This window comes from Rhipicephalus sanguineus, chromosome 11 (assembly GCF_013339695.2).
Source record: "Rhipicephalus sanguineus isolate Rsan-2018 chromosome 11, BIME_Rsan_1.4, whole genome shotgun sequence".
In the NCBI taxonomy this organism is placed as follows: Eukaryota; Metazoa; Arthropoda; class Arachnida; order Ixodida; family Ixodidae; genus Rhipicephalus; species Rhipicephalus sanguineus.
This window is the reverse complement of record NC_051186.1, coordinates 33,263,707-33,282,517: the sequence shown is the minus strand read 5'-3', so window position 1 is coordinate 33,282,517 and position 18,811 is coordinate 33,263,707.

Here is an 18,811-nt window from a genome sequence, read left to right as displayed (position 1 = left end):
GCCAGAGCTGCGAGTACGTGCAGAACCTGCGCACAAGGGTGCCGTCATTGAGCAGAAAAAAAAATATAGGCAACTGAAAAAACTGATTCACGCTGAATAAAAAATTCAGGAGCCCTTTCCCATTTGGGAAAATGGGCGCAAGCGAAGATTGCCGTGGGTGTGCCTGACATACTGATTTTCGTTCTTTCTTTCTTTCTTCCTTCCTTTCTTTCCTTCTTTCTTTCTTTCTTTCTTTCTTTCTTTCTTTCTTTCTTTCTTTCTTTCTTTCTTTCTTTCTTTCTTTCCTTCTGTCTTTTTTTATCTGTAGCGATGTCCCCGGAACGCTGTTTTCGGGCGGAATCGGCGTGGCGTCTTTCATGTTCTTTCCAGCGTTCGTCAGCCTGTAGAACGGTCAAACGAAAGGACCATCACGCGATCATGGAAACGCGGTTTAGGAATTCAATCTTATCAAAGTCGGAATTTTTCTGACATGTGCAATTCGGGATCTCGACCATACGCATTTTCCAGCAGATCGTTTTTAGTCCGCCAAGAGGAAATATTTCAACGAAGCAGCCACAGCAAGTGTGCGGCTTTCCAATTGTTTTTTGCATCGTTGTTATAGTAGTGTTTATTGTCGTAATGATGCTTGATTCTGCAGCCCAATAGTGAGCATATATAGTGCAGCGTCAAGGGAAGGGAATGTGGGAAATAAAGAGGATGGGAGAAGATGGAGAGAGAGAAGGATAAACAGACGGGGTCTCGTCCATTCATAGGGGAGGCCGATGGTTAAGGGAGTATCCAAAAAAGTCACAGTTTCGCCGCAAGGGCGAAGCAATGAATGCGATAGCAACACATTGTAGTGTTACACGAAGTGGGGCTGGCAGCTAACTGTTTTGTATCCGATCTAGCGTAACTACAAAATGCTGGTGTAAGAGAATACGGCCGCTCCAGGGAGAGATTCTCTCCGCATAGTCAATTGCAGTTGAGAGCGCAGCACACAGAAGGGTATACGAGCCGCCCGCTGTGATGGCTTTCGAGAGAGAGAGAGTAAAACGTCTTTATTGATGTTTGCATGGCAAAGAAGCGCGTGGGAGGAACCCCTAGTCCGGGGTCCCTAAGATGACTCCAGCGACGAGTCGGGCCCGCTGTATTACAGCTCGGAGGACCTCGGGAGGTCCGTCGCGGAGAGTATCATCCCACAGCTCCTCGTTACGTAAGGGGTGAAGGAAGGCTGGTAAGGGAGGGAAGATGCTTGCAGTGCACTCAATTGTGACATGGAAGGTCGTCGGCGAGTTACCGCAGCCGGGGCAACGGTCTGCATAGCAGTGCGGGTAGAATTTACTTAGTAATACAAGATTTGGAAACGTGTTGGTCTGCAGCTGGCGCAAAGCTACTGCCTCCTCCCGTGAGAAAGATGGCGGTGGCTTTCGAGATAGCGCGCGCGCCAGCGATCGCGACCGCGCCCTTAGATTCAAAGTTCAATGTGGCTGCTCGCGCGGCAACCCCCCCCCCCCCCTCGTTCTTTTTTTCATGGTCGTTAAATACGGGCGGGGTGTTTCCTGTCCGCTTCGACGGCAGGCCTCCCTATCGGGGTGATGCTATCGCATGCAGCCTCCGAGCGACGGAAATAGGCCGGTTCGTTTGATGTCTGCTTCGGCCACGTTCATTGCCCCCGCTCGCGCGCTTTTACCCGCGGTATAATATGCGATGCGCGGGGGGAATCTTATCAATTTGGACTTCATACCGGAAGGACATGACGGCGATGGCATAAACCCGTCGAGACTATCCATATAATTGCTATCGCAATAAAAGTGGCGGGCGCTTATTGGTAGGCGGCGACTCCGGTCGCCTCCACAAACTCCAAGAGGCTGTGGAGAGCCCGGAGGTTGGGAGGTGAAGGGAACAGCAGGTCGTTTGTACTCGTATAGCAGGGAGGCCCTGTTGCCTGTATATAGGCAGCGGTGAGCCTTGAGCATTCCTGCGCCAACGCTGGGCAAGCACAGAGAAGGTGCTCAAATCTTTTGGGGTCGCCGCAACGCTCCCCCTCACCAGCCTGCGAACGTTGCGGTGGCCCCGAGAGCCTTGAGCGCCTTCTGTGAGCTTGCCCAGCGTTGTCGCAGGAATGCTCAAGGCTCGCCGCTGCCTATATACAGGCAACAGGGCCTCCCTGCTACACAACTACAAGCGACCTGCTGTTCCCTTCACCTCCCAACCTCCGGGCTCTCAACAGCCTCTTGGAGTTTGTGGAGGCGACCGGAGTCACCGCCTACCGTTGCGCCCGCCACTTGCTGGACACTCCCTTCACCATCGGCCTCCCCCTGAGTGGACGAGAACTCGGCTGTTTATCCTTCTCATTAACGCATTCGTATGCTTCTGTTCAGTTCACATTGGGCAAGCATGGGCACGTGGTCTAGTGTCCAAGGCACTCGCCATAGGACAGCGGGAACACGGGTTTAAACACCAGCCCCGGAAAGAAATTTATTTGTAATTTATTTTTGTGCGCGCGCACCACCTTTGGGCGAGGAGGGTTTCTTGCGGCACAGGTCAGTGAATACAAGCGTCGCTTAAAAACGAAACTGGCAGATTCCACGCGTTTTGGGAATCCGTTTCATGCGAAGCAGTTAGCGAGTAGCAGCCAATGCCACATTTGTGGCTTTTAGCAAGGGTTACAAGGTGTATAGACGTAGTTGTGTAAATTGAGTAGTTGTGCGCTTATTGTGGGCTTACCAGGCACGTCAACTACACTGGTGACTAATGAGTAGCTTGTGGTCCGAAGTAACGTCGGCGCTGACGTAGAGCGGATGCGTCAATTACGCTATGGGCATCATCGCACGGTAGCGAGCGATGCTGACATCGTCGAACAATGAATGTCGCTGAAACCAATGCTTTGAAGAGGGAACTTCTCCCTACCATGATGAAAACGAAATCTCCTCATTTCAACGTTGCCTCCAGCGACATTCCTTGTCCGATGACATTAAACCTCCATATTGGCCTGAATGTTAGCCTTATTTACACATAGTGTGTTATAAATGTGGATGGCAAGCAATGTCCATCTTCTCACAGGCGCTACTGGATCGAGCATGTATTACCTATAGTGTTTCAACTCACAGTAGACGCGGAGAGTCCGGCGATGAGGATGTATAGACGGTTGTCCTCCCAGAGAGTCTTGCGGACAAAAGCGTCGTTCCACGCCGAGCGCCACCACCAGAAAAACTTTTCCGTAACTTGGGCGCTCTCCAGTCGTTCAGCGGCATTCCGAATGTTTTCCTCCACGCCAGTCATGTCGTACGAGCCATAGCGACACCACCACAAGAACTTTTCGAGATCATAGGGGCTCAGCTGTGCTTCGACCGCGTTCGGACTGCTTTCCTTCCCCCTTCTCGCGTCGCCATCTTGTTCCTCGAGCAGCTGTTCGTTCACGGTGTCGCCATCACCTTGCAGGAGGACCCATTTTTCGTCGGCCGGAGACAGCACGACCTGCGTCTGTTGGAGGACGGACGCGGCCATGACCTGGACTTCCCGTCTCCCTAGGGGACTCCTGGACTCGTCGGCTGCGCTTCTACGTCCCTCCTGCAAGGGACAGGCGGTCTCTGGCGGGTCCGTTTCCCTCAGGCGCTGTTCCGCCCGCGTGCATGCCGGATGATGATAATAATGATGAACGTTGTGGTTCGAGTGGTGGCACCTAATCAAAAGTATAAGCTAAGAATTATAGGTGTCAGTTTTAGAGCTATTATTGTGAAGTAAATTGAAACGTACAGCTCATTTTTATGCGGCTTTGCTCTCAGAAATATTCTCATCATATTCTTCAGTTATGTTGATGGTCATTTCATCTTTGAAGAGTAGCCTTCGCCTGAAATTCGCAATTTAGTGGCAGCATGCGTGCGCCAACCTACACCGTTACCCCTGTAGTTCTTGTTATTGTTCACCTTCAACTCTGGCTCACACCCACTGTGGGGGATTGGCCAAGAATTGATCGGTTTTATAAAATGTTATATTACTTTAGAAGGGAGGTTACAGAATAGAAACATTACAAATTTGATAGGAAATTCGGCGCTCAATCAAATATGTAAAAAAAGAGCAACAATAAAATAAAATAAATTAATACCCTATTTTTTGTATATGCATTTGTCGACATAGATTAGCTGGTTAAACCGATTGGTTGCATTGAGATAATCCCTCACAGCCACGCAAACCTTCGCATTGGAGAACCCAGAAATAGAGGCTCCAAAAGACAAAATCACAGTCACGGATAAATTCATTCCAATAGCACGAAAAGGTGTTTCTGAAAGGGTTTTTCGTGCTGTAGTATATGCCTGCAGGTGAGAATGAAATGATCAATAGTTTTCTGCTCATCACTGAATGCGCACAGTGGAGATAGAATTGTAGCTTCAGTACACGACAGCGCAGCCTCGTAATTGACACTTGCAGTTTACGGGTTTGGCAAAATACCCTCCACCAGGTTTGGTCGGTTGGTTAATCCTCAGCTACCTGGCGCAACCCACCGTGGGGGGTATATAGTTTCTCCAGTTGTCTGTTTGTTGTCGTTTTCATTGAACGTTTGGCACCTACTCGATTGATACATATCCAGAGTCGCTCTTTTATACCAAAGCCAAAACAGTTCGAAGTAATATTCGACAAATTGCGCAACATAGTTTCTTCAACCATTGCTCTGGCAGCAAAGATCAGCTTATAATGAACTGGAAACCGTTACTTCGTATAACGTTCCAATTTGATTCTATCGCATTCATTGCTTCGCCCGTTTTTATGATAGCTCTACTTTTGGGCTGAATTCACTTTAACGTTACGAGCAAACAAAAAAAAATCATCTTTGTCACACATCAATTTTTCCCCCGCACCTAAAGCGTGTGAATTGTGGGACGCGGCAGGAAATTTTCGCGCTTTCTTAAAAACTTAGGAACTTACTACGTTTAACAACGCGAGCCCGAATGTTTGGTCATACCATTGTGTCGTAAAAAGTCGAAGCGTCCATTTTTAAATGAAAATTTCTTTTAAAATACAATATGATAATTTTTTCTAGAAGTGTTTCGCGCGTCTTCATTTCGCGGGCAGAGAAAATGCTAAAACGGTCGCCTCAACAACCATAGACTGGGAACGCAGCAAAAGATTAGAGGATCGATGTATTCAATCTTTATTTAGGTTCAACAGCTTTACGGGTCCAGGTGAATAATCCAATGAGTCAAGGGCAGCACTGCAGATCCAAGATGAACAGTGCATGTCGGTACCAGTTCTCGAGATTGCAGAAGGGTGGACCTCTGAGCTAATTACATATAACCACCTCCCGATCCCAGTCATCCTATCCATCAATTGAAATATCTTCAGCCAGCTCTGGATCTGAGTACTAATGCACGTACTGCGACATACATTCCACCAGTACACATGCGATCCTCATTTCCTCCACTTGTATAATCAATTACATTCCTTGTCATTGATGAGCCTTCAGTACGAAAGGGCGTCTACTTTCGCGCATATATGGGTCAGGCCTGTAGACAGGGGGGAGGGGGGAGGCTAGCCCCCCCCACCCCCCCTTTATTTACGTGAAGTAGGTGTTTTCACCAAAAATAAATAATTAAAATAGGCGTTTTTAACAAATACTCAAGGTTTTCAGGAAGTGCCCCCCCCCCCGCCCCTCTCCCTGAAAATAATTCCTCGCTACGGGCCCAGAAGAGATAAGTTATCGAACTAGCAGTGTCGCTGGAACCAACAATTATAAACAGAAACTTGTCTTCGCCATGATGAAGACAAGATTATATTGGTTGGCCTATTGGGTTTAACGTGCCAAAACGACTCGGGCTATGACACGCCGTACACCCGTAGTGGATGAATGAATGAAAAACTTGGTCCTTCAGGGCGTCGTAGTGGAGAGCCGCGAATAATTTCGACCACAACGGTTCGCTAACGTGCACTCACATCGCACAGTACGAATATCCTATTCTTGAATCGTTGTCGCAGCAAAATTCCTTATACGGTGTCTGCATTCTGGCCAGCGTGTACGCCTGCCAGAAGTTAAATCGATTCGTAACGGTCTTTGTGAACACAATGCCTGCACGGAGAGCGCGGCGACGAGGACGTATGGACGTCTGTCATTCGAGATTACGCAGCGGACGAGAACGTCTTTCTTTCCACGCTGAGCAAATACACCACGATAAATTTAAACAGTACAGCTGTTTAAGTTCGTAGTAAGGTCGGCGATGCAGAATACTCGGCCAGGTAGGCGGAACAAAGACTGCGCATGCGCCACTACCGAGCAGGGTTGCCACTGACTTTCGAGTAAATGTCGCCAAACGACGTGCAAAAAGTCGCCAAAAGTCGCCATTTTTTTTTTGCAAAGTTAGCCAAAAAGGTCGCCATTCTAGATATGTGCGGCATACCTAGTAATAAAAATTTCCATTCACGTATAGCCCCGTAGAATACAGTACCATCCAACACCCTTCAATTATATTGACGTTTCTCAATGCCAGTCGTATCACCCGCTTCACCATGGGAGTCCATGGTCCTGCTTCTCCGACTAGCCGCCAGATGTGCATGGCGGCGCAAGGGTGAATGAATGAAGTGCTCATGATATCCTTCCATCCCAGTCCGCTCGTTTCAAAGGGAAAAGTGTGGTAACCTTTGGGCGAAAACCGTGAAAGCGTTGTTTGTAGACAGCTTTACGTACCCTGATATGAAATAAAAGGATTAAAAGGTTTATTAAAGATAGCACGGCAGAATTCTTACAGGAAGTGATCATTAGTGAGCCTTACACCTTTCAATTGTGAACTAATATGATAAAGGACGCCACGGACCCTTTCCCATAGTCACTTATATCTACACGCGTCAGTCCGATGCGTTATTTAATGAACAGGTAGACAATGTAAAATGTTATATAGCAATTGTTTTCATTGCACATGCTCACCGAGAACAGTGCAAAATGCCTCAATAAATATTTTTTATTGCACAAATAGCCGCGCATCCGCCTGTCTTCGCTATTCCAACACTGTCTTTACACGCTGAATTGGGGGTACTGCAACAGTGAATAAGTCGCCATGCTATTCAGAACAGTTGGAGCTTTGGCGGAACAAATGGTCGGAACACGCAGCCAACCCGTCGTCTAGCCCCTTCAGAAGCGAAACTTTAGAGAAGCTTAAAGCGCCTAAAGCCATAAACGTATAGTCTAGCATTGCCTCCTCGCGGTTTGCAAGGCAGTCCGCCGACTTATATTTTGCTAGAATGTCGCTGGGGGACGTTCCAGTGCCTCCTACATCTAGATGAATTGAGGAGATGCACACGAGTTACAGGTCGGACATACCGAATGACGCGTAATGTGCGCATTCTACTCGTTGGCCTACATGCAAGAAAAAATACAGACAGAGAACATTGCCGCTCATTCGATGGGAAGACACTGAGCTTAGGATGCATAATTCTGTGGAGACCTAAGCCGAAAATCGCCAAAAAATCGCCATGTCGCCATTCATATTTTTAGGTCGCCACGGGCCTCTCAAATTCGCCAATTTGGCGAAAAGTAGCCACCATTGGCAACCCTGCTACCGAGTGCAGCAGGTGCGAGGGAAAGCGACTGTTTATAGTGTTCAGCTGTATAGGTGTGCACCACCTGTCTGAATCCAAATTACTCTTGTGGCCCCGAGCATAGACAAATGCGTTAAAACGTGTTCGATGCTCTCCTGCTGTTTTCGGACAATATCCACTCTCAACTACTGGCGTACTTGAATGACTTGTCCCTGCCAGACCCGGACATCCGGAAATTTGTAAAAAAAAAAATAGATAGTCTCAGTTCATAAATTCTATGACATTGATACTGTCACCGTGAGATGTAGAGTTTCCATCACACACTTCTCTTCCCAGTTTTCGTTGTCTTTACTTGTGTAGAAATTAAACTATACTTGCTCCACTAATGAACGCTCTCGGGCCATCCAGCAGTGTTTGTTGACTTCTACCGGCTTTTAATGTCTAGCATGTGCATGTCCGCGGTACCAATTAGTTTTAAAGTTGTGGAGGGCTGGAAAGCTGGACTAGTTTTGCAGATCTTGGGGAAGAGACCTTCTGAGATTCATGACATTCTTCTACAAATCTACATTACTTCAGCCATCATAACAAATATCGTCTCCAGCCAGTTCGGGAACCGAGTGCTGGAGCGGCCTCCCGCTTCCCAGATGCCACCGCTTGCTGCAGAATCGGCATGGCCCTGGTGAGCTGCGTACAAGGATAAACCGACCATTAGGCCTCTCTGAAAATATAATAGCTTAGCTATTTGCATAAATACGGAAAAGACGCGTACCATCAAGGAAGGATTCAAGACAGACTTCTCTGTTCTGTCTTGAATCCTTCTTTGACGGTACGCGTCTTTTTCTTATTTCAGTAAGCATGTAATAACTAACCCAAGAACAAGTTTTACTAACTAGCCATCTCTAGACTATCTCTATCGATGTCTTAAAATGATCTTTGACTCTATACAGGCCTTTAGTGCGAAGAATTTTGCATAAAGTAAACGGACGTATAAAAGGGACTTTGTGGGACATCAACCAAAAAGAATATATTTTCTGAGCTGGAATTGGGGCAATCGCTTGAAATTGGAATATACCGATAAAAACGGTCAAATGGGCTTTAGTTCGGTAAGAAGTACTTCGTGTTTAATACTCATTTTGGTACAAGTCGTGTCCATAACGTGCGCAGGGTTTTTTTTTTTTTTTTTTTGCCTACGAACCAAATAAAGCTATCGTCTTAATAAATATATGAAGAGTAATGTTTGTGTGTAGGCCACCGTGCTTACTCTCGTCATACAAGCACTGCCTGATGTTGTTAATTGTTGGCCATCCACTCTTAGAATGTCTGTGTACATTGTGTCCTTGCCCCAAACCGTAGGTACCTAACGCTGTGTATGTTTCCTCCGTAAAGCTTTACCCTTCATTTTCTTGTAGTTTTTGAACACGAAAGTGTTTTATGCCGGGGTTCACCACGGCTCCACTGAGGTATTTGCGTTACGGATATGACTTGGTAGAATGTACACGAACAGATGCCAAGAAAAAAACTAGAAAAAAAAAGTTTTGTTGCGGGAGTCGAACTTACGACCCCTCGCTCCGCAGCTCGCGCCGCGAAACTACTCGTCCACAGAGCGTGCGTTCTTCAGTTTACTAACGGCGAGTTATTTATATACACCATTTACCGTTGACGGTACTCAGATTTCGGTGGCTTCAGCGTGTTCTTGTTATCACTACCGAGATGGCGCGAAGAGCGCGGAGGGTGCGCTTTATTAAAGGTCGTCACCGCGCGCGTTGCGATGTGTGCGCGCCTCTCAGGGGGTGTTTCTCGTGCGCGCGGGCTTATCTCGTGAGGGGAGCGGTTTGTATGTCTTGTGCTGTCAACGCAAGTTTCCGTTGAGGTTACAGAGAGCACGAAGGTTACTTCGCTCGCTGTAGCGGCCGCGTTTACGAAAGGAGCGCGCGGCCCACACACAAAGAAGTAACAATTGTGACAGTTGTTAGTTCACACTCGTCCTGTGTATGTTCTTTTCGTGCGTCCTTTATGCTTCAGAGCGCGCTGCAAGTTTCGAGCTACTTGCCGTTCTTCGCGTGACATTACAATCTGTTGCTATAGCACTCATTCCTTCACCCTTGTGGCGAAATAATGCCCAATAAACATTCAACTACCCCTGTGAAGGCACGTTCCACTTTCGTGTTATACCTATTCCTATAAAAGGGGGATCAGCCATGTTTTTTCTTATGCGAGTGAGTCTTCAGAACTACTCGGTATGTATTTCGGAAATGCGTACCGGATGGTCCAGAGGAAATCAGGAACAGGAGGTCTACGAAACCCGCAAAAAGCACTCCATAGCCGACGACGAGGATTGCGTTCCTGAGATAGAGCGATGGTTTCTGCTTAGCCCGTCGCTCCAGGCTCCGCCTAGAGGCGAGTTTTCTGTACTCCGCCATCATTCGGGCGTGGGAAACTATAGCACGATGCGTGGCTACGACGTCGGTTCCCATTAGGAACACCAATGAAGCACCCAGCACAGTAGCTGCTGTAAGCACGTGCACCCTCGCCATGTCCGCGAGTAGCTGCAGGAACCACTCGAAATCCTACTCTCGCCGTGCCTTCTGGAAAATCTGCGAGTGAGAAATCGAGCGTGTGGCATCGTAAACGTCGGGACGTTGTGATGTGTGTACTAGCGGTATTACAGGCCATGTAAGATCATTAGCCTAATTGGGCTAATTAAGGCATAATTAAGACTATGTTTACTTCGAATGAAAGCTAATCGAAACAAAGCCTCAAATATGCAAATTAGGCGACTTAATCTAATTAAGATAATTATCTTAAATAACCTACTTGGTGCTGTGATTGACAGGCGATTCTCAATCGGACCCGATCGAGCCAATACTCGTGATTTACAATGTTATCACGTGAAGACTTCGTGCATGTGCATCGGCACGTGAATGCGCGTGTGCCTAGTTAAGCCAGGACCAGCCGAGTGCCGACCAGCTCTGCTGTGCCCCAGCCTTGCATCACTCAGTGAAAGCTGCGCAAATTTTTTTATTGTGTACTCTATAGCCACTTTTACTGATACATCGTCCAACAGGATATCCTCCCACGGTAGTACAAAGGACGGTCTTTTGTACTTATACATCCGTGCGCAATATATGCATCGCAATATTCGTGAATAATATATTTCAAATCATAGAGAGACCTTTTACGCCACTTTTCCCGTGGTGCTTAGATTCTTCTTTACGCGTAAATATGGGCAGAATGAAGGATGGGCACGTTACGGTTCAATCGCGTGCGGAGCTTAATTTGTATGCGTGTTACTTAGGCGTTATTCACAAGCGTTATGCGTGCCACCTTCTAACAGTGTCTACAGAAGATCTAGATATATGGTTATGTTGCTTGTTTAACATTAAATGCCCCATGTACTACGTTTTATTAAATGTCGATTTATTGATACGCAATCACCATTCCCAACTATGCAATGCCGAACCGGTCACGCTACTCTTTTTTCGATAGTTTTATGCCTAGAAGTACACTTAAGCGTGGTAAGCGCAATAAGCTCAAGCGTCGTGTTGAGCTTTTGATTCCTTGGGGTGACGTTTCAGCTGTGGATACATCTTAGAATCTTCGAGCGCTGAACTGCGACAGGGACAAGGGAGGAAGACAACTACACCAACGCCTTCCCTCGCTCTCTTGTCTCTGTCGCAGTTCGCGCTTGAAGCTTCTACGATGCATATGTACCAACTAGCTCGTCTTTCAGCCTTACTCCAGCTGTGGATAGTCTAGCCAGTCAATTTACACACTACATAACCTATAACTCATGAACCTTCGTTTTCTATTGTAAAATTGTACTCTTCTAGATGGTCACCAATGAATGTTAACTGGCCGTTCTAGATTTTCTTAAAGCGGCACTGGGGCCTTATACCCCTCTCGAAAGAGACGGTTTCGCTGAAAATTCGGTAATGATTGTTTCGTGAGGACATGGCCGGAGTGAGAGTAAAGCTCACCGTGAGGCCGGCGCCCATTTTATAAATACAGGCGAAGCAAGTGGCTGGTATGACGAGTGCGGTTGTAAAACCCACAGCAGAAAATGCAGCGGTTTCTTCACTGTGCTCGCCTTGACCACCAGGAAGTCAAATCGGGAGACGGCGGAAAGTACGGCAGCATTCAACGTCGCTGCCGGGAAGTGTTGAGATGAACAGAGCGTGCTCGCCTGTGCTGTGTGTTGCATTCGGCCAGTGACGCCATTGCCGCGAGCACGTGCAGGAGCTGCGTACAAGGCGGCACTCATTGAATAGGAGAAATTGTGCTATGCCAATGAAGCCTTTATCACTGATACAGAATAAATAACACTTATCACTTTGCGACACGGCGTCCTCGTTTGAGGACGCGACCTTCGGAGGCGCGTCCCATGCCGTGTGTTTCTTCAAATGGCCTGAAACTCAGTCTGCACATTCGTGGACGCTTCCTGATTGGACAACTAGCGGTCATTTAACTTCATTGCCCTGTGTATTGCTGCAGAGGATCACTTTGCTGGAGACACTACGAATTTAGACGATCGTTCGACGTGCCGCGTTCCAGGACCAACGTCAAGAGTATTTTTTTTCTCCGCTCGAAACGAATACAACCAAAAAAGATGGTGTACATGGTTTTCGGGACTAATAGTTGATTCTTTTTATGCAAGTATTGAAGCTGACTGATGGCAGTATAATTAGATAATTAGTTACACGCGAATAACGATTAATTACTGAAACTCACCCAAAACAACACAATCCTTCGTTTTCGTTCTTGATATGTAATACTGAGTGCTTTCGAATCATGCCATGCGTTTTTGACGCATTTGCAGAGAGTGCATCATAATGCGTGTCTGAAGGGGTTATGGTCCATCATGCATTCGCCTAAGACGATTCGAAGGCGAAAGCCATCTTCTTCTATTTCTTCTCAGTCGATGCATTGATCCTTCTCCGTCCTCCTCCGAAAGCTTTCGGCACCTAACGTGGTTTCCCACAACAACCAGTATCGGAGGCATTGCAAGCTATCTGCACCTCACCTGGTTTTGCCCTGCCTCCGTGATCGGCCCACCTTTGACGAAGCGACACTGTCATGTGATGACGTCCCCGTGCGACGTCATTACGATGTCATAATGACGTCACAAAATGTGGCAATCTGTGACGTCGTTATGACATCATGTGATCACATCATCGCGTGATGGTGATTTTTTGAGTCACTCGCATTGACGCCTATGCTGCGGAACGATGGCCGACGCAGGCGGCCAATTTTCGCGTGGGATTAGGGATCTTTTGCGTTCGCCTTAATAAGTAAGACTTTCTTAACTGCGCGAAATGACCAGGACACGAGCAAGAAAACACAGAGAACATCACGAGCGCAGATGCAGTCGTCGCGTTCTCTGTGTTTTCTTGCTTGGGTCCTGGTCATTTCGCGCAGTTTAAGAACGTCTAACAGCAATGAACCATCTAGCCTGCCATAACGTAATAGTGCAGTCTTAATAAGTGTTGCTGTTATTAAAGCTGATATCCAACCATAACGAAAATCAGTAATCATTTAGCCATTTTAGCCATACACATTCCCGCCGTGGTGGTCTAGTGGTTATTATGCTTGACTGCTGACCCGAAGGTCGCGGGATCGAATCCCGGCCGCGGCGGCCACGTTTCGATGGAGGTAAAATGCTAGAGGCCCGTGTGCTTAGATTTAAGTGCACGTTAAAAAACCCCAGGTGATCGAATTTACCGGAGCTCTCCTCTATGAGGTCTCTTATAATCATATCTTGGTTTTGGAATGTAAAACCTCAACAATTACTATTATACTTTTTAGTCATACGGAACATTAGCTGTCATGTAACCAACTATGTATTCACGCCTACAGCATTAGAAGCCGCCTAATCTAAAGTTTCGGCTTCGCATTGAAGCCATAATCAACGTAAAGCGAGCAGGTACCTATATTTGGGCGTGATGGTACGGCATCTACTGTATTGTAGCGCAGCGATAACGTCGGACTCACTGAAACGTAGATAACGCAACGTAAAGAACGCTACGTTTCACGCTACGTATGTAAAGGCTCATTCACACTTGTGACTAGCACCCGTTGTGCGACCGTTTGCGGCGGGTGGTCAAAAAGCGAACGATGTTAACACCTGCGTGCGACCTACATATGTCGCCACATAGAATTCACGTCTGCTCGTATACAGCTCGCGTTGCCATTGCCCGTAAATTAAGCTGACGTCCTGTTCCTGCGCACGTGATTGGCTCAGAGCTTTGCGACTGCAGTCGCGCGAATGAAAAATAGAGCAGCTAGCCACTGAGCCAAAGCAGTGTCTTTCAGACCAAAACGGACATTTCCGACCAGTTGCTTTGCGGCTAACTTAGTCGCGCGACGGCTGCGAGTCGCCGGTGTGAACGAGCCTTTATCGTGAATAAGTAGCTTTTTGCAAGGTACTTTGGTTCATGCAGATATATTTCAAGTGCACTGCTCAACTGAATCACCCCGAGGTGTGGAAATGAAACAGGAAGACATGGTAGGAAACAGTGCAGACTACCAAGTGTTTCATCCTTTTTTCAAATGTACTAGGAACCTTATAAATTGGCAAAGTACAAGTGCGCCGCCTAAAGTCAAAGAATATTAACATCAAGAGATACGTGCATATATCTGCATTTATCTCTCAGATATACGCATGTATCTCTCGATGGCAATATTCTTCGACTCTAGGTGGCTCTGTTATATCTAGCCTGTTTGTTAGCTTCGTAGCACCTTTGAAAAAATAAGCAGTTGCTAGTCCGCGTGCTGTTTCCTGTCATATCTTCATTTTTCGGTTCCACACCTTAGGGTGGTTCAGTTGCGCTGTGCATTTAAAATGTGTTATCGAATGTGCCTAATGTGCACGTCATTTTGTCTGCTCCACAGCGAAGCAGACAGCGCGAATGATTTGTTCACCTCTTCACGTTTGAGTGGTCACAGCCAGTGCTCGCAGTTATTCAGTGGGATCTGACCAAATTCGCCTGTGCGAGAGTGTGACGGCATACCTGTTAATTTAATTAGTTAGAGAAAGTATGTTGCGTCATATATACCTCAGCGAAATCTGCAGCCCTCATTTCATGTATTTATGTAACACATTACTTTCCTTTTGAAATGAATGCAAAATTTTTTGTGTTGTGCGTGTGTGCATGGACAGAAGTCGTCGAACAAGGAGTCTCTGGAATCAACGCTCAGACAAGGGAACCTGTCTGTCGCGTTGAAAACAATATTTTTCGAAACGCCGGCTGTGGATTCATTGGTTACTTTCAAACCTCCATCTTGTGAAGACAATTAAAACAACACTCTGACCACTATCAAAAGCAAATAAAAGCACGACGTTTCGGCCCCCGTTTCGGCCTTGTTCACAAGTGAAAAATGACTGTGTGAGCGGTCCGGTTATGTGTGTTATAAAATGTGACGTAAGCAACGTGTGTAGGCGTGTGGAAAGTTTCCGTCATTTCGATTGAGTGTGTGCGCCGTTGTCTGGATCGTGATAGATTCGAGATGAAGCCGAGATGACCAGTTCTTTTCTCTTTCTGTTATTCTTGCGCTATCCCAGTCTATTTTGTGTCCGGACGTTTCCACGTGCTCGGCCAGCGCATTTGATGAGACCTTCTTCTTTTTTACGTCATACATATGCTGTTTCAGCCTTTGTGGAAAATTACCAGTCTCGCCGATGTAACTTCCACTACAGTCTGCGCACAGGATGCTGTAGACAACGCCAGGAAATTTTTCTTTTGGCAGCTTGTCTTTTACCCTCACAAGGGAATGCCTCAACTTGTTTGTTGGCACGTGTGCTACCTGCACATCGTAAGGGCGTAGAACACGCGCAAGGTGTTCGCTGATGCCCGGAATATATGGCACAGAAGCACGCTTTCTTGGGCGAGAGTTTCCAGAACGTGGCTACCGTGCCAGCTGACGTTCCACGGAGTGCACGAACGAGTCAGGGTAGCCACTTTGCGAAAGATCCCGATGCACATGCTCCATGTCGGCAGTGAAGTCCTCTGATTTTACGCAAACTCTCTTTGCACGATTCATCAGCGAGGTGACCACGGACCTTTTGTGGGAAACCGGGTTCACGGAATTGAAATGCAAATAGCGACCCGTGTGGGTGCTTTTTCTGTAGACACTGAACGACATGCCTTCTCCTTCGCGCTTGACGAGGACGTCTAGGAAAGGAAGTTTACCGTGCTGCTCCTCCTCTACGGGGGCCGAAACGTCGTGCTTTTATTTGCTTTTAATCGTGGTCAGAGTGTTGTTTTAATTGTCTTCATGTCTGTTCCTGACCAGACGGGTTTTCGTCCAACTATCGATTTCAAACCTCCATCTTGCCCTGAAAATTACCCTTCTGTGTACATGCATAGCAGTATTATGCAGATGGATCACCAAGACATCTGCATTCCATAGTCGCAACCAGATCACGTATGTGTCAACTAGTGGGTCAACTCACCGTATACACGGAGAGGGCGGCGATGAGGACGTATGGGCGCATGTCATCCCAGAGGGCGTTGCGAGCGGAAACATCGTTCCACGCCGAGCGAAGCCACCACAAGTACTTTTCCGTATCTTAGGCGCTCCGCTGTTCTTCAATCGCATTCGGAGTGCTTTCTTTTTCGCCTCTCGCGTCGCCATCTTGTTGCTAGAGCAGCTGTTGCTTCGCTGCGTCGCCGCCGTCTTGCAGGAGGACCCATTTCTCTTCAGCGGGAGACTGGACGGCCTCTGTCCGTTGGTAGATGGACGCGGCCATGACCTGGGCTTCCCTTCTCCATGGCTGACAGCGGGACTTGTCGGCTTCATTGTCCCTCCTAGAGTCACTGTATATGCTACCTTTAGGTAGCAGAGTTGCGCATCTGTTTTCCAACGCCGCTAGCAACCATGCATTGCGGAGAAGCTGCCGCTTGGGCCAATTTTTTTATTTCTCGACGCCGCCGCTGCAGCGAACTGAATTGACACTAGCCATCGACAGCCAATGTTTATCGCCGGTCTTCGACACGCTAGACGGGTTAATCGGCGACACGGTAGGCATGTCGCCTGCAAAAACGAAGTACGACTTCACCGCATAGCTGTGGTTGCTAGCCGGACCTATGCGCAACTCTGCTACCTAAAGGTAGCATATACAGTGACTCTAGTCCCTCCTGCACGAGACCGGTGGTCTCCGGCGCCTCTGTTTACCCGACGGGGCTATGCCAAGGTCAGAGGCTGACGCGCGCTTGTTTGTTTCTTTGTTCGTTCGTTTGTTTGCCCTAAGGAGACTGGCTCTTGTGCTCGCCGCTTGACTGCGATCGCCATGATGAAGATGATGATGATAGTACTGCTGCTGCCTGTGGTGACAATATTGGTGGCACTTACCCTCACACTAGGATTAGCCGAGTATCGGAAATCATAATTTTCGACTTTAGCAGCTTCTGTTTATGAGAAATAGGTGACGTTGGTTTGAATCAGTAGCGCACTGTTACTGAGCTTCGTTCTCAAAATGACTGCCATCGGATTCCTCAGTGTTGATGCTGTTCTCCACTTCGAAGGTCATTAGTCGCATTCAAGTTCACATTTAGTTATAGAACAGGGGCGTAGCCAGAAATTTTTTTCGGGGGGGGTTCAACCATACTTTATGTATGTTCGTGCGTGCGTTTGTATGTGTGCGTGCCTCTATACGCAAGCAAAACTGAAAAATTTCGGGGGGGTTTGAACCCCCCCAACCCCCCCCTTGGCTACGCCCCTGTTATAGAATATACGTAAGAAACGCGGATACGCGAGTATGCATAAGGAGCTCCTGCTGTGGCTCGCTGTATGCCCCGAATATGTGAGTTCTTTTTTTTTAAGAGCAAAATCCAGAAACCGAAACTGGGCTAAATTTCACCGAAGCGCAAATTGCACCTAAGTATGTTTCACTTTTAAAACAATTATAATCAAAATGGGGTCATTCCTCATTGTAACGCCAACTCAAAATGCTTGTTTCGAATAAAAAATGAGCCAAATCCTGCATCTGTTTGAATCAAAGTGAGCCAGGTTCATTAAACTAGCGCTGCGTCAACAATCCTGACCAAATCAACCAACATGGCCGCATCCAATTTGTCACAATTGTATCCTCGTTGCTTTCTTACCGTTCTTTCTTTATTAGTTTTTCTTGGGCGAGTTAGTGCTTACTGAAGGACATGATGTTGCGGGGCAAGAAGCGAATATAAAGAATAAGATGGAGATCTTCCTGCTTCTTTATGCCTTTTATTGTTTCTTTTCGAGTTTTGTGCTACAGTATCATGTTTTCTTTTTCTTTCGCTCCAGGATGGTGTATTTAAAATGGAAGACAACTTAAATGCAGATATTGGGCACCGATCTATTACTTGACGAAGCAGAAGTGCTCCAAAACGGCGTGTCTTAAAACGAGCTAAGAAGCAGAAGAGCTGAAGCATAATCCAAAGGCCTTCAATAGATGCCAAGAACGACAAAACGCTGCCGACAGTCCAGAATGGTGCGCCTTTTCCATGGAAGGACCACTCGCTCTACAAGTCTAGTCGTCGCCATTACGCCCATGCAATAAAGGACGACACCGACGGAAGCACGAGGATGCATGGTGTTAATGTTGTCGCAAAATATTCTTATTTTGTTCATTTGCTGTGATTTACGCTTTTTTCTCCGAGCTAATTCCAGCCCAAAGGGATGTTCCACTCTATAAAAGCCAAATCCCAATTTTACTCGTCAATACCGACGAAGTTTTCAACTATCAAAGCCACACCTTCACGGCAAGCGGGTAAGCGCGTGCGACAGCTCAACGTTATACATACAGGACTAATTTCATTTTGGGCTCAGCGCGAGCAAGCATACAGACATCCATCCTTCTTGACACACCCTCTCTCTCCTTCTCTCGTACCCACAGCGTACAGATGAGCGGACACAATAGGAACTTGCCGTGTTTTAACGTGACAGCGTTAAAGAGCTCGTTTCGCAGAATTTCTGGTATCGCTGCCCGCGGCGGCCTTGTTGGTTGTGAACAAAAAATCAGCGCTGTCCGTGAGCGAAAATTCGAGGTGGATGCAAATGAGGAAATAATAAAAAACTGGCGAAGCTTGCACTAAGTTGCGCAAGGCTTGAAACAGCGAAAGTGGACGATTCTGTAGTCTAATCTGGTTGCTTCTAGGTTGTTGCTAGGCTTTAGCTAGGTTAGTCACGACGCGGATGTCCAAACTCCAGAACCGAGCGTTCGCAACTCGCATAGATCTACGGGAATGTCGTCGTTGGCGCAAGGCTTCCATCACTTAGGGCTCTTCTCGCAGCGGCCGTTGCCTTTACCGTTCCCTAGTATGGTAGCTTCGCA